The 17,149-nt window shown below is 28.1% G+C and overlaps 3 non-coding genes across 3 annotated transcripts; all 3 read left to right on the top strand.

The window, feature by feature from the left end:
* Window positions 1-13,518: 13,518 nt before the first annotated feature.
* On the top strand, window positions 13,519-13,590 carry Trnaw-cca (transfer RNA tryptophan (anticodon CCA)). The gene has a single exon. It is a non-coding gene; the product is annotated as a tRNA-Trp (tRNA).
* A 679-nt stretch (window positions 13,591-14,269) lies between these two features.
* On the top strand, window positions 14,270-14,341 carry Trnaw-cca (transfer RNA tryptophan (anticodon CCA)). Its single transcript has one exon. It is a non-coding gene; the product is annotated as a tRNA-Trp (tRNA).
* Window positions 14,342-16,485: 2,144 nt separating this feature from the next.
* Window positions 16,486-16,557, top strand: Trnaw-cca (transfer RNA tryptophan (anticodon CCA)). The gene has a single exon. It is a non-coding gene; the product is annotated as a tRNA-Trp (tRNA).
* The last annotated feature ends 592 nt before the right edge of the window (window positions 16,558-17,149 follow it).

The following is a 17,149-nucleotide window of genomic DNA, read 5'->3' as shown; positions in this document are numbered from 1 at the left end:
ACGTAGGTAAAGTCTTGTTCTTCTATTTTTCAAGGGCTAAAGTAGTTAATTTTAAATAGCATTAAGTAAAAACGATAATGTATCGTAAACATAAATTATTATTAAAAATAATAATATATTCTTTTAAAATAAAAATTATTAAGTTTATAAGTTATAGCAATTTACAAGAAGAGGAAATATTTGTAATTGCTTATAAGTATTAAAATCAATTTATGCTGAATGCTGATGAATGTTGAAAAATAGGTAAGTTACATTAGCCTCATCTCCTCTTTTAGATTTTCAATGTGTAAAATAATATTTTTATTTTATTAAAATTTTAAGTTTAAGTTTTTTAATTACTTTTATTATTATATAGACACATTTTTTATTAACGTGAATAAAACAATATATTAATATATATAAATACAGATAGTGTAGTACATTGAATTTGCTGAATTAAACAGACAATAGTGTATTTTATAAGTTATCAAGCTTCAAGCTATTCAATTCTTACTTCTTTGACCGTTTATAAACTAGGTCACTGCATTTATTAATATATGATGATAACTTATATATTTCCTAAGTTAATTATAGCGAATCCATGAAATTAAACTGACCGTTTGAAACTCTTACTTAAAATAAACACAACATTAACAACTGACTTAATACTAGGAATTGAATACTCAATAAGTTGTTAGATTATTAAATGTAGACAATGTAAAATACTAAAATATTACTTGATAGTATTATTAGTAATATTGCGTATATTTTGTATTCAAAATAATTTGATGGGAAATTACAAAAAAATTGAGAGAAGTTGAAAAAATCATAAAAAAAAAAACAAAATGCTACCATTAATCAATAAGGCGTGTCTTATAATAGTTTATTGATTCTAATTAGTTCTAAAAGTATATACAATTGCTTATTGGCATAATAGTGTATTTATAAAGTTATAATATAAACCTTGAACTACCTAGATGAAATATATCCACGATAAAGCTCAGTTATAGTAATTACCAATGAGCTACATATTTTAATGTTTACTTCTGAGTCACTGCAGGTACACTGCAATAAGTTTAACTATTTTCACTTATCAGTGACCACAATCGTATTTGAATATATTATTCAAATGCAAAACTATTTTAAATTATTTTTTATTTTTTTATGACGCTCTTCTAAAAATACTTTACGTTCAGGTAATTTATACACTATACTGTACTTCAGAAATAATTCATTAATTCCGATAATGTTGTCTAAACAGCATGTGCCTAAAGTATACGTTTTATAAACATATATAAACGATAAGCATAACATAATATAGAGAATAACGCGCGATGTGTAAATAATATCGTTATAAACAAGTTGACAACGACCAACAACAATTATGATTAAAAATAATATATTTTATTATTATAAAAAATATATTATTGAACGCGACTTCTCGGGAAAAACGATGTTTATAATATTATATATGACTCGGGTTTCTCAAGACACCGAATATAAATTGAGCGCGTTTCGAGTAAAAGTCTTTGTACCGAACTATAATACTTGTTCAAACGCCAAGATCTGTCGGGAAATATATACGCACCGTCACGGGTGCTCTCACGCACATATATGTATACGAAACAAACCGTTTACCTATCATCTCATGCGCATCTCGAATAGTCGTAAAAAACGTCCGACGGTAGTTTAAAAACAGACATAAAAAGTGATAGATGTCACGGTGAAACTGATGGAATCTGGTAGGTATATGTATATAAATATATATGATATTATGTGCTTTCGTTTCTCTTACGTAACGTCGGCGCCCGATCGTTTGTGTATCACACAGATAGGGTGACTGCGTTGTGTTGCGCTGCAGTGTCCGAAATTTACCGTTATATAGGCGGACGGGAACGAATAATAATATAATGTATGCGACAAATTAATGATCACGCGTGGAAATAACGGCAACTGTCTGTGTAGGTATATACCTACTCGGCGCAGGTATATTATTATTATTATTATGTATAGTGTCGGACAGTCGACCATTAGCGAGTGACATTAGCACGTATATACTAAATATATATATATACTTCGAATATTAAGTCCTTAGTCCTTTACGGGTGACACAAACCCTTCTACGGCATTATTGCACGCGATTTCCTAGCCAAGAACGTGTTTACTGGGTACGAATGAAATTAACGCAAAAGTCATTAAAACTGTTTTATGAAATCAATAAATCTAACGTGTAAATGTGTATATAGTGTGTATAGGTAGTATTATATATTTATATTGTATGTGCGTATATATACAGGTGAGTATAAGTGCTATACCTATAAGGCTATAAACTGTATTTTCCTCGGTAGTTACTAACTTATAGGTATATATTATATACATAAATAACACCATTCGATCTCGTTTATAAATGAAAAAACATATTTTTTTAACACATGTCTACGATATATATTATATTACATTTGTATTACTTTAATTATTATGGTTTATATTTATTGTCTTTGCATTATACCTCTTTTTTTTATTTTTTTTTTTTTATTAAAATATATATTTACAATCTGTATCATTTATACAATAAGCAAATGTGATAAGTAGCAGAGGCTAACATAATTTAAATATGACATGATTTACATGAGGAGGGAGACTATCCATTGACAGAACCCTTCAGAGCATGATTACTCAATTAATTCAGGAGATCTCTACACCATCGTCTTTAGAGACGGCGTGGTATACCTCTTAACCGTCTTGAATTTTTTTATTTCAGTGATCTTTCCAGAATACATGTCATTTTTAAGAAAAAATTAATAAACTTGCAAGTGATATTGTAATTTGTCTAATTGGTATCAATTTGCGTATTGTACTAGTAAATTATAATTTTGAAATAGTTATATATATTTATTTCGCGTGTATTTAACTTAACTAGTTGAGTACTCCGTTGAAGATTTTTTTAAACAATGACCCATCATGTTTAAAAAAAACATTATCACTATATATATCACTAAATAATTAAATTAAAATTTTTAATTGGTTAAACTTTAAAATAAAATGAATTATGTTATTCCGGTATAGTAATATATACAAATATTTCGTGTAACTTAGAGTGACATATCTTAACGACTTAACTATACATATAAAGACGTTATTTGATTAAAAGCCATTTACAAGCTCGACACCATAGATTACGGATAAATATATGAATAATTTATTAATATTGCATACGTGTAAAAAAATAACTTGCTCTTTACGCGCGCAAGTAATTTAAATTAAATATTAAAATATTTATAACTATAACTAATCGTATTATATGTAGTCTCAACAAAAATAAAAAATAAAAAAATCCCAGTATTTTATAAGTATAACGTCAATTGCACGTAAAAGTCTACCACTTATACGTATACCTACGCTTATGATTTAGAAACTTTTAAAATAAACATAATAGGTAAATCATGAAATATTTTTTTTTTTGGTTTGTGATGGTCATGATGTGGTGAAACAAAGTCTGCTCAATCATGTCAAGTGTGTAATAATTAACCGGGACACACATTTTGCATGATATTATACGTTTCATCACTCGTCAAGTATCTCTCTGCTATTTATTTTCCAAATTCGAGCTTTCTCGAGTTGTATATATTATAGTATCTGCGTAAACGATGTCGGACGTATTGGATATAATATATAAATACTAAGTTACGCGTATACACATATATTACATACATATAGTGTGTATGTGTGTCCGATACTATACATATATATATATATATATATATACGATACTCGCACTCAAAGGACGCGCGGCAGTGGCCGAAACGACGATGACGCGGTGTAGAGACTATATAGAGAGGAAAACCTAGCCGGGGGCGATAGGCGCACGTATGTATATATAGTGCGCGCGGGGACGTGGGGGACAAAAGAACCGAGTGGAAAAACGCAATATTTATTTTTAAAAAGAACGTCGTCGTCGTTGCGGTCCCGACAGAAAAACGTAATATATACCGACGGCCGCACACATTCTGACAAACGGTCCTTCGTGCTCGGGATAATATATCGTCGTCGGACGTTGGATTATTATTATTTGTACACGCGCGCGTCTGCGGCATGTAGTTTAATGCGGTGTACGACAATACGACCGGAGGAAATCGCATATTTTCAGGAAATTCTTCTTGCCGTCAACCCCGAAAATTGTCAAAATATTTTTATCATATATATGCGCCCGTGTGTGCGCGTGCGCGTGTGATAATATTGGGCGGTTGGGTTATGCGTGTACAATATACGCACATACTCCGGCGGAGCACTGTACATAGTACACTATATACGTCATATATAAGTATACGTAATTTATGTGAAAATGGTTTACATTGCACTTGTCTCTGTGGGTACCTACCTACTTTGAACAGCGATTTCTACACACCGATGTCTATACCTCTCTAGCGTTGTTTTCCCTATAGGAATATTATTATTTCCTTCTAATCGTTTCAAGCCGTATACACCGCGCGTATACGAATAGTAGTACAAATTGTATGTAAACTTTGTGCACAAACACTGTATATGCGTGTCTACGTATGAATAGTATACCTATACAAACGTAATATATAGTGATACACATACACCATACGCGTAGGACACGATATCATATATGTATATACGAACGTATAAACGTAATGCGTGGTCGACAAAGTGTCATATATTATATATAAGTCATCGTAACCCACTTATACGATGATGCTATATTGCTTTGGATTATAATAGTTTTACGTCATACGTTTATGCGAAACGCACAGTATTTTTTTTTCACTTGTTATAAAGTTTTCCCGACAAAGTCAACTGATTTATTGATTACAGTTTTTTGGGGGGGGGAGGTGGGGGGATTTAACAATTGATAATGGAATTATTACAGACATCCCATTCTTTGAACATGCAGGTAATATATATGATATACTAATAGTGTTACCAATTACAATAAACGATACTATTTTTTTTTGAACAAATAATATACTTTGTAGACATTAAAATTATTAGTAAATTCTGTTTGTGTTTGTAACTATATTTACTGTCAAAAAGTATACAATAGTATACTGCACTATATATGCATTTATTTATTCATGGCCGAAGGAAATGTTTTTTGAATTCATGTAATTTTACAAATAATATTAATACTCAAAACTATATAAGTTTATTCTCTATATTAAGAGATAATAATATAATGGTACTCGATTTTCTCCGCAACACGTACGTGAAAACAATATGCATTGTGTATTTGATTGGTTTTTAACGACTCTGTACTACATATAATAAATAAAAATATGGACTGTCTAACAAAACATTTCCCACGCAATGTCCACCACACGTCCATACATTATCAACTCAGTTAATGAAAACCATATATATATATATATATATATATTATTTATTAATGTTTTATACACTTATACGCGAGAAAACAAGTTTGTGCGTTGTGACTTGCGTTAGTTATATACCTACTACTATTGACTATTCTAATAGTACGATTTTACGACTAGCAAGAAAAATCAAACGACTTTTAACACTAAATGTAGAGGCGCTTCGATAATTCATTAACGTAATGGTAATAATTGACTAGTTTTACGCACAAACTAACACATTATTATTATTTTGAAATACAAACTATACTTTAGTGGGTTGATTTTCTATTTTTTAATAAACTAATATTATTTGGTAAGCTAACTTATTGATCGTTAATTTTTGTTAAAATTTTAACTTTAACTGAAAATTAAAAAAAAATGTGCCCATGTGTTTTTAATATTTTAAAATTACTTTAAAAAACGGCTATGAAAACCACGATATCCATAAGGATATTTAAGTTAAACTAATTTTTATCAACAATAAATCGCATATACACGTATACACTATATTTTAATAATAATATAATTTTATATTTTAGCTGCTATTAATTTATGATTTATAAATCAATACCTACATACCTACCCACTGTAGAACGGTGTAAAAAGGTTTGCAGTATATAGCTTATTATTAATGTAAATATTTTGAAAATGTCATTGTTTATACTAAACTATACATTAATACATAAAATGGCGATAAGTTTTAAGTTCCTATGAGTAAAGGATATTTTTCGAATTATGGAAAATAAGTTTATTCTTTATTATACGAGTATGTTAGATTATCTAATGTTGTGAAAAATTAAATTTAAAATTACTATAGAAATATAAATTGTTTCTATGTACATATTTTCGATATTTTAAAATCGCTATAAATAAAACTTTTGTGGATATTTATTACATACACAATAATATGTTCACTATTTTACGTCATTCCATACCACAAAATTACTTAAAATACAATAGCACTTAAATACACTTTATACTTCATATGAATATGTATGAAAATAAACGGTATCTATATAGCAGCGGCAATGTAAAAGTTTCTTGAATCCGAAACTTACGATATATATTAACATTTCTTGTAAACAACATTTAAATTTTCTCCCGTGCGAATTAAAAGACATAAACCGGGTTAGGGGTGTACAGGATAAGTAATACGAATAGTATATAAAGTATTCATGACAGTTTTGGGTTAGACAACACTGCTGAATGTTTTTCTGCGAAATATGTTCAAAAGTTTAAACTTCCTTTTTGGATTCCCGCCGTGACAGTGTGGTTTTCTCGGGGTTTTTGTTGTTTGTGTGAGTTTTGTGGCATACACTTTTGCACAACGCGCGCATACGACGTGTATCTATATAGAACGTTTTATCCTCGCAATAATATATTATGCTCTCTTACCTACAAGATTTTTACTCGCTGTTAACGTATATATATATATATATTTGCGGAATCGTAGTCGGTATTCTGCACTTTGTTGATTGAGTTGCACACGTCATACGAAATTATAGTATAGGTAATAATAATAATAATAATACATAGTTGTTTATACATATAATAATATACAATCGGATGCGTGACCAATTAGATCGGTAGATCAATTTTTGTTTTGTTTTGTGTTTTTTTTTTTTTTTTAAATTCACGAATCCAATTATTTTAGATATTAGTTTCGTAAGTATAAGATATAAAAATACGATTTTATCAATCGTCAAAAAGTAGAAAATTATATGTTTGCCAAATGACATCAAGTTTAAAATAATATACATTGTACAACTGCATGTAATACAGTACAGGTAATACTATTGCAGTCTTCGATAATTGGTTATTCACTCAATACAGCATATACATATTATATTACGTATTACATATTTACATACGCCGAATACACCGCCAAAAGTTCTTCCGATCATACGAACGCTAACAATCTAATATTTTACATTTTTTTTTTTTTTTTTGGAAAAATTTACCGGTATATTTTTAAATTATTGTCGAGATTAATTAATTATATATATGTCAGTAATTCGATGTATTATATGTGTAAATCGTTAATCTTTTTGGAACCAAGTATATAGAAACACATAATTTTGAATGTATTATTCAACTTTAATATAATGATGACTAATATGAGTAATATGACTAAATTTGTCTTAATTTTGATTAATTCCGTTATTCTTCTAATCGATGCGTTTCGATTGTTGCAATTGTTTTATTGATTAAATAGGATAAATCTCAAGCTCACGTGCTCGATTATTGCCTACAGTATAATGGCAGAGCGGACGTACCAATCGTCTTCCTTTGGTAAGCCTTTTTATATTTTATGTGCGTATATACTGCGAGTATACCTACATAATTGTATACATTTATTATTTATATAATAAGCATTATACATGAACATATTATTATAATATATAGGTTACATGAGTATTTTTCAATTGCATATTTAGTTAAATGAAATCCGCTTTATAAAATCTGCTATATAGTATAAAATACATAGGTACATAGCTTTGAAAAATATAAGGTGCAGACTGTAAGCCCGGTCCAGTAATACAGTAGGTAATAAAAATATCAGTTGATAAGTTCGACGACCTCGATTTTTCAGTGAAATACGTTTTGGAAAATATTAGTTCCCACACGAGACATAAAGGCATGTTTGTAAGTTCCTACACGAATAAAACACACTTATTAGTTATTACTGCTGTTAGCCAAGTAATATTTATATTTAAAATATTCGATATTGAAACTAATTTTATTCTCCATTATACAGACTTCAGACTAAACCTTAAAATATGTAGTATTTTTCTCGTAAGAACTAACAAAATATAATTATGTAACCGTTTACCCGGTATGAACGAATTTACCAAATCTCATAAAATCATCGCCTACTGCCTAGTGCCTATACGTTATTAATATGGCCTAAAGATTTTGAATAGTAAAAATTTGATAATTTATAAACTTAGCTCTGTTTTTTTTTTAAATTTTACGTATATCATTTTAAATTTTGATAGCAATTTATCTTAATCTTCCAGAAGAATAAATGATTATCATTATTCAGCAGATATATCGTTTATTTTTCATTTTCATTTTAGTTAAATTTATGAACATATATTTTTTTAATTAGATTATTAATTAATCATCACTATAGTAACTGTAATGTATAAATTTAAATCTGCACACATTATAAATGTTAAGTACTATAATTTAAAATGTACCTACCTATTTATTTTAAAATAGCAATCAAACTTCTACGTTTTTGTTAATATTTGATATATTTTGTTATTTTATATTTTTTAATTTTTAAATCATAATTTATAATGATTCTTTCTCGTTTTAAAGATATTTTCAATGGTTGATTAAAACTGTTAATTTTTGTTTCGATATTAATATAATATGTTTCTATTTCATGATATCTGTTGATTATGGAATGTATTCAGATGACTTGATTAATGTGTATTTGTGCATTGACACTGGGAAGGCTCAGAAAAATCATCAACGCTAAAATTACAGTTTTCATTTTTGTTACCTGCGATTTCCGGGCAGAGTTTACGATTTCCCTTAAAAATCGTGATAACGTGTATATGGTATAAGCGACATACAATTTTTTGAACTCATCACCAAAGTCGTATGCAATTAACCCTTTGACATGTACTATATACATCTATTATTGCGTTTGTTGATAATACTCGAATAAATATACTATATATGTATATTATACATAAAAAGTCATATTTATAGATTTGAATGGAATACGAATTTGTATACAATAGAGTATATAGTTGGCATACAGAATAATATAAAGGATTTAAAATACCGTAAATTACGCGGACGCATTATAAACACATATCAAAATATACATACAGATCTATTGTAACATACACACTATATAGTATACGCACTATTATATATTATGCATTCAACGGAAAGTTGAGTGGTAACCTATGAATTGCGAACGCCAAACCGAACTACTGATCTGTTATTATTTAAAAATGTTTTTCACTTCCGTGTTCCATTATAATAACGTGTAATTTATAGTAATAATATGTCGACTATTTTTTTTTTTTTTTTTATAAATTTTGAATTAACCAAGTATATATTCAGTACTCGAAACAATACGTGACACCACCGCGTCAATGTTTGTATCACTATTATTATAAGTACCCCACAGTTGATACCACGTTTAACCGGAACCAGAAACGCGGTATCTCGAATGTACATAATATGTTGTATTATGTGTACAATGTACATAAACGATGACACAACGCGATTGTCGCCGAAATCGTTGTGGTCACACTCCGGCGATCGCCACGGGGAAAAAACTCAAAAGTCATCAAAACTGAAAAGACCTCAGAGTACAGAGTGATGCAGACGTGCCGGACTTTCAACGGTTTGCAGTACGCGATACATCCGTTACTATTCTAATATTATAGTGCCCTATTATAGACGCGTGCCGCCATCTCCGTCTATATAATAATAATAATATTACATATTATTATAATATGCGCGCATGCGGAGACAAAAAAAAAAAAAGGAACTGGTTTCCGGCATCGGCAGGGGTCCTCCCATGACCTTTTTTCACTTTTCTTTCTTTTATCGTTGTTTTTTTCGCCCTCGCCAGAAACGTCCATAAAATAGTATACATAAAAAAACGAGGAGGAAAAAGAAATATATTTATTTTGTATGTAATATATATATATATATTGTGTGTGTGTGTGCACAGAAGGAACCGTCGAACGACGCGAGACACGCGTCGGAAGGATATGGAAATTTGTACGTACACCGAAAATTTGTCGCGCATGGTCATTAATAATATTATTGTCCCTTCAACAATGGGACCGTCGTCACGGGAGGGAATCGAAATTTATTGCTTTTATTAATATCGCAACGCGATCACGGGTGTGGGTATATACATTATCCACGACACACATGACACACATACACCGATACATATATATATACGTGTGTGTGTGTGTGTTGCAATAATAGATAGTCTCGCAGTAAACGAAAAAACTTTGATGATGATCCTATTCATGAAATATATTTATACATGTGATGTAAGTACTTATATAGAGTATAATAAATAATGATAAATGTATATATCCTCCGTCGTCTCGTTTCCTACCGATGTCGCTATTATATCATATTAAAATACCTGTACTTAAAAATTATGTATACTTAATGGTAAAAGTTTCAAGTTCTTACTTTTTATATACTTTAAAATACAACAGAAAAACTAAAATCGTTATGTTTTGTTTGAATATCCAATTAAATCAAAATTCAAACTTTAAATGTCCATAAAAAAATTGAGCACAATAATATATGTGCTTTTGAGTTTTGATATTTTAAAATTGTTCTAAAAACAACTTCTACAAGGAATTAATATAATACAGTCGTATTACTTATATACATTTTCAAGCATATAAACTAATACAAATTTTTATATTAATTTCATAATTAGCAAATTGTCTTGATTTTATCTATTCATTTTCACTTAAATTTCTCATATAAAAGAAAATAAGGACTATTTAATATTACGTAGTAGTATACTCAGGTCCCCGGGGGTGTTTTTTACTCACCTATTTTCCAGCTCATCCGATAGAGCATTTTTTATTTTTAGATATTTCTTTATGAATGTTTATAAAACGTTTTTTCTCGTCCAAAAAGCTTGAAAATATAATAGAAGGTTTTTTCATAACTTAAAAGTTGTTCATATAGCGATTAACTATCGAGTGTGCATAGGAGTAGTCCCTGGAGGTGTTTTCTGCTTGCCTGCATAATGCCACACGCAAGCACGCCACGACAAATGTAATCACGTGTTATTATTAAATTGAATTACTCAGTTATCAACCATTTTAATCATGTGTTGAGCGGTAAAATCAAAATCTAAATAAAATTATAAAATACTCATTTATAATATCCTTCATATATTACACCAACCGGTATGAACAATTATTAAAAAAAAATGATAATAATAATAATAATAATGTCAAACCAAGTATATTTCAGATCTATGTTGTTATACATTTTCTCCAATTCACCAAATGAAAATTAAAATAAAAACTTATATACTTCAAAAATGATAAATACTATATATTATTATATGTGTTATATAATCACACGAGTTGAATATATATGTGAATAAAACACAATATGCTGGGTTAGAATATTATATTTGACGTTTTAAATAATTTGTACTCACACACATCCATCGTTATAATCGTCAGAATGATAAATATCAATTAACAATATTGTAATGTACGTAAACCCTTATTAGCCCTTAACGACGAGTCTTTAATTCTAATTATTGTCAAGTATGTTTTTAATTAAAATTCTTTTTAGTCATTTATCGCTGATGTCCTATTTTTTTGAAATTATATATTATATATAATATATTATATTTTTATTATTATTATTATTTTAGCTATGTTTTATTAAGATTTTTGTGCGTTTGCAATATTACAAGTCTACTGTTAAAATGTATATTTGCTGATTTAATTCAGAATTTCAGCAACCTTAGGAATGCATTCTAAAAATGGTGGAAAAATATCCACGATTTACATTTTTAATTTCATATAAAAAAGAAGAAGAGCCCACATTCACAGAATTGAATCAATATACCTATATAATATTATGGTAAAGAAAAATCGTATAAAAACAATTTAAACATAACAACATACTATATTGTCATTTTTAGTAGTAATTTAATCTAATCTAATTTTATAGGAGATACCTTTAATGGGTTGGATCATATATGTATAACTAAATCAACCGCATATACCTACATTTTAACAATAAGAGACGTGTAAAATAATTAAAAACATACCAAAATCTTAATAAAAGATAGCTAAAATAAAATATATATTTAAATATACACTTATTAATAACTTAGTGAGAAAAACCCAAGTAAAAACCAAAAAAAATAGGACATCAGCGATAAATGACTAGAAAGAATTTTAATTGAAAACATACTTGACAATAATTAGAATTAAAGACTTGTCGTTAAGGGCTAATGGCTTACCGCTTACATTACAATCGTTATTTGATATTTATCATTCTGACGATTATAATAATGGACGTGTGTAAGTACAAATTATTTAAAACGTCAAATATAATATTCTAACCCAGCATATTGTATTTTATTCAGATATACTTAACTCGTGTGATTATATGTATAATACATATATTATTTATCATTTTCTAAGTATATCAATAATTATTTTGATTTTAATCTTCGTTGGTCGAATTGGAGAAAATGTATGTCGACAAAGATCTGACACACATGTCGACAATATTTTTAATTTTTTTAATATTCTATAATGAAATACTGCATACTATTATTTATTATATAACGTGGTAGAACTGTATAGAAATGTGACTATATACTTCTAATTCCTGTATAGAAATTTACTCCAAATACTCCAATATTTATCATATAGGTATGTATATATTCGATAATTTTAAATTTCTATATGAAAAACTTTTAAGTTGTAAATGAACTTCCTTTATTTTTCAAGCTTTCTGAACAAGTAAAAAACGTACTTATAATTTATTAATAATATAAACATTTTTTTTTCAAAGGGCTAACACACATTTGTCTTTTGGAAAGATCTCAAAACAAATCAAAAATTTAGTTTGACTGATCCAACTATACCAATGTGTATTATTGGATGAACTATTTCATTCTTCGCTAAAATTATGTTTCCTATACGAATATATTATTAATTATTTGTTTGTTTGACACTCCAAATTTGAAGATATGTATATAATCAAAATAGTAAATCACAGGAAGTAAATTTTGAAAAAAATTGAATAGATACATATTGACTAATTCATTAGGTATTTCTTTAGCTGGTGTAATAACGCCCAATATATTATTATACACTATTATAATTTGATCATTATCTTTATAAATTTTGGATAAATAATGTAGATAATAAGGTTCGTATATAGGTTATATTCTATAGGTACCTAAATGCAAAGTCATAATATTATAGGTATAGATAATAATCTTTACTATTAAATTACACTAAAATATGTTTAAGTTTAAAATGTTTAAATAATTTCATATTAATTTTTTTTTATTTCGTATCCTTATTTTAAAATTAAAAATATCTATTAATTTACATATAAAAATTAATTTAATTTAAATTTTTAAATTTATTCGCTTGACTAGTACGACTTCGTGGCGCAACGGTAGCGCGTCTGACTCCAGATCAGAAGGTTGCGTGTTCAAATCACGTCGAGGTCAATTTTTTTTCGCAACAATTTCAATTTTTTTTAAAATTTTTTCATTTATTATTTTCTCATTCTTCAATAACGATTAGTTATTAGTTTATCGTGGAAATCTAATAAAAAAAAAATTCTTAATTCATTATTTTCTTTACTCGTTAAACTTAGATAATTTATACATAATATTGTATTTAAATTTACGATACTACAGCGTTTTAACCACATACAACGTAGGTCGTAAGTGCCTGTAATCTTCCGAGTATATATGTTAGTATAGTTTAATAATATAATGCGTATTACATTTTATTATACTTTTAATTTGTATCGCGAGCTTCAGTATAATAACGGCGTAGTTACTACTGTACTAGGCTACATGTAATGTATGTCTAGGTATAGTAAGTACTGTAGAGCGTTATGTACTTATGAAAAATAATAATTTAACATTTTGTGTAGTTTTATGCAAATATGTGTAGTCAAAATGACAAATTTAAATAATAAAACAATTTAAATGTTTCCCCAAACTCCAAAATCACGAGTACCTAATATGCTGGTTTGCAATGTATTAAATAAGTATAATATTATGTTACCTGCAGTATTTTTTCTATAAAAACCAAAATGATTCCATCGTTGACGGTGTGATCACTGTCCAGTGTCCACTTTTAAGTTATAGCTATTAAAGCTCTCACTTTCAATCAATCGACTTCGTGGCGCAACGGTAGCGCGTCTGACTCCAGATCAGAAGGTTGCGTGTTCAAATCACGTCGAGGTCAATTTTATCGTACACTTTTGTTTTTTTCGCCCGTACACGATTATAAATTATTTTTGCCACTTTTCACTGTTGTTGATAACGATTGTTAAATTATTTAAACAATGGACTAATTTATGAACACACTTAATGGGTTTTTCGTTTTGAACATATCAATACAGTTGTACCACAATGGCTAGTCACGGTTTTTGGTCTCAATCAATTACCTTATTCAGATTAATACTTTTGAAAATTATTTTTACATTAAAGATTAAAGCCTTATTAGAAACATTTTAAAATTTCCTTTACATATAATAAAAATAAACCAGGAAAGTTGCTCTGCTATGTAATTGCATACCATGGTATCGTTTGTGCAACTTGTACCTATATATAATTGACTATTGAGTAAATAATGTCACTTTAATTGATGTGTTAAATTTGATTTTAACGATAAATCATTGTATACGATGAAAATTTTTTAAAATTTAAATTTGTAACTACAAACTTGAATAAATATCGTACATTTTTAAGTTAAAATACTGATAAAAAATAAAATGATTGGGAATATGTACTTAGGTAATTGGACAAACATTGAAAGCAAAACACCCAGCTCGTAAAATAAAATACTTAGGAAGGTATATGACGATAAATTGTGTCCACAAATTTGTATTTCTGTACATGCATATTATTGCTATTAATGTTATTGATAACTGATAAAATATTATAATTTATTATACTGCAAATTAATTCCGATATTTTTAAGAATTATAAACCCAGTTACATCATATTTATTATTTATATAATATATAGGCATAACTATAGAATGCGACGTTTTATACTCGTATTTATAGGTTTACTTATAATTTATATACCTTTATTATATTGTTGTCACGTAACGGGGGGGAGGGTATTTTGGGCGTTAAAACACTCACCTCCCACTGTAATACAAATTACAAATATATAATCCAAAAATATATTGTATGCTAATTATGATTCAAGTTTTTACAAAAGGTTTTATTAACAGCTGCTATTATAAATGTTATCGATAAACGACATTGTAACACCACTAACACCATTATCTGAAGGATTTTCAAGAAAGAAACGCCTCATCATTAAACTGTTATGAATATTATGAATTTTGTATTTTTATTATTTATTAATATTTAATATTATATACAGTAATATAATATAATTTGTTTAAAGAAATATTCATAAGTTAAATATATTTTATTATTTAATAATGGGACCTTATGACTCCGTGATGGACGTGTGAACTGTGAACAACTCAACAGCCCCCCTCCAAGTTTTATTTAAATATAAAATTAAAACACTCCATTGAAAAAATCCAGTCTACATGTATTTGCCTAATACTTGGGTGAGATAATTGCCAATATCGTATGATTGTATTATATTTTTTAATGCCCATGGGCAGACACGAGACACATACATACATGGTGGGGGGTCCCTCAAAAAAATGTTTTGTGTACGTGCCTCACATTTCAATGAATAAAAATACTCATCATAGTACATAGGTGCACTTATATATTTTGATGATAGGTGAGTATGTGTAAGTAGTAGGCTTCTAACATCTAAGCGAACAGTTAAAATTGAATGATTTACTGTTAAACTACGTACTTTTTTCACTTTCAAAGTGTACATAGATTACACGAAAAATCGTATTTTTTTATTTTTGACGATGGCATAATCGTTTAAAATTAACGTTCAAATGTTCAAATATATAAACTAAATAAATAATTAATATAAATATAAACGTCTAAAACACTATTAGTATTTAGTATACACTAATAATATACTATTATTGCTATAGGTATTCGACATTGTCAACTGTGCCTAAAAATGAATACACTATACAATAACAGCTACCCACGGGCCACGGTAACATCGAAACAATAATGTGTTTGAAATGTTAAAATGTTCTGGGCGTCTGGCGAATCCGTAACACAAATCGATCTCTTCCATTCGGCGTTTATGTCATATGAGCATAATATTTTAGTCAACAACTAACAAGTGCACTTGGTTTACTAAACAATCAAAAACAATAGATATTATTGTTATGTAAATAAACAAATAAATTCCAATGTTTATTATTTATACATTAAAATAAACTAAATTACTTAAAATTTATATATTTATTGGTATATCTACAATGACTTCGTGGCGCAACGGTAGCGCGTCTGACTCCAGATCAGAAGGTTGCGTGTTCAAATCACGTCGAGGTCAATTTCTTTTTTGCACATTTACTTTTACTATTTTACGGTATTCCTATTTGTCTAATCATTGTTTATAAAATTACAAAGCGACATTTTTTCATTTCTGGATTTTTATCATGAAAAATTGTTTTATACACACATGGAAAAATTATACTTTTTTAGACAGATTTCAAATTTTAATTTTCACAAATTGTTAATCATAAATTATTGTATGAAATATAGAAAAAAAAATTAAAAATATTATGTTATAATAAAATCGTCATATCGATAAACCGTAGGTATAGTCCATTTGTATATAGGAATATAGGGACGCAGTGGTCAAATAATGGAGCCTAATGTGTATGTAACACTTGTCCGACCGCCGCGCTCATATCTATAAATATTTAAATAATAATATTTTTAGTTAAGTTTTTCTTCAGTACTTTCCAGCTGGCAATATCATATTACACGTAAAACATAATTTTTTTTATGTATATTATAGAGAATATAGACTATAATATAGTCCTGTAAGAAATAAACTTTCAACGCATTTTTTTTCATAAATAATGAAATATTCTTCAATTTTTAAGAAAATAAAATGTACACCCTCTAAGATTGATTTA

Source organism: Rhopalosiphum padi, chromosome 1 (assembly GCF_020882245.1).
Source record: "Rhopalosiphum padi isolate XX-2018 chromosome 1, ASM2088224v1, whole genome shotgun sequence".
NCBI classification, from domain to species: domain Eukaryota; kingdom Metazoa; phylum Arthropoda; class Insecta; order Hemiptera; family Aphididae; genus Rhopalosiphum; species Rhopalosiphum padi.
This window is presented reverse-complemented; position numbering and strand designations above follow the sequence as displayed.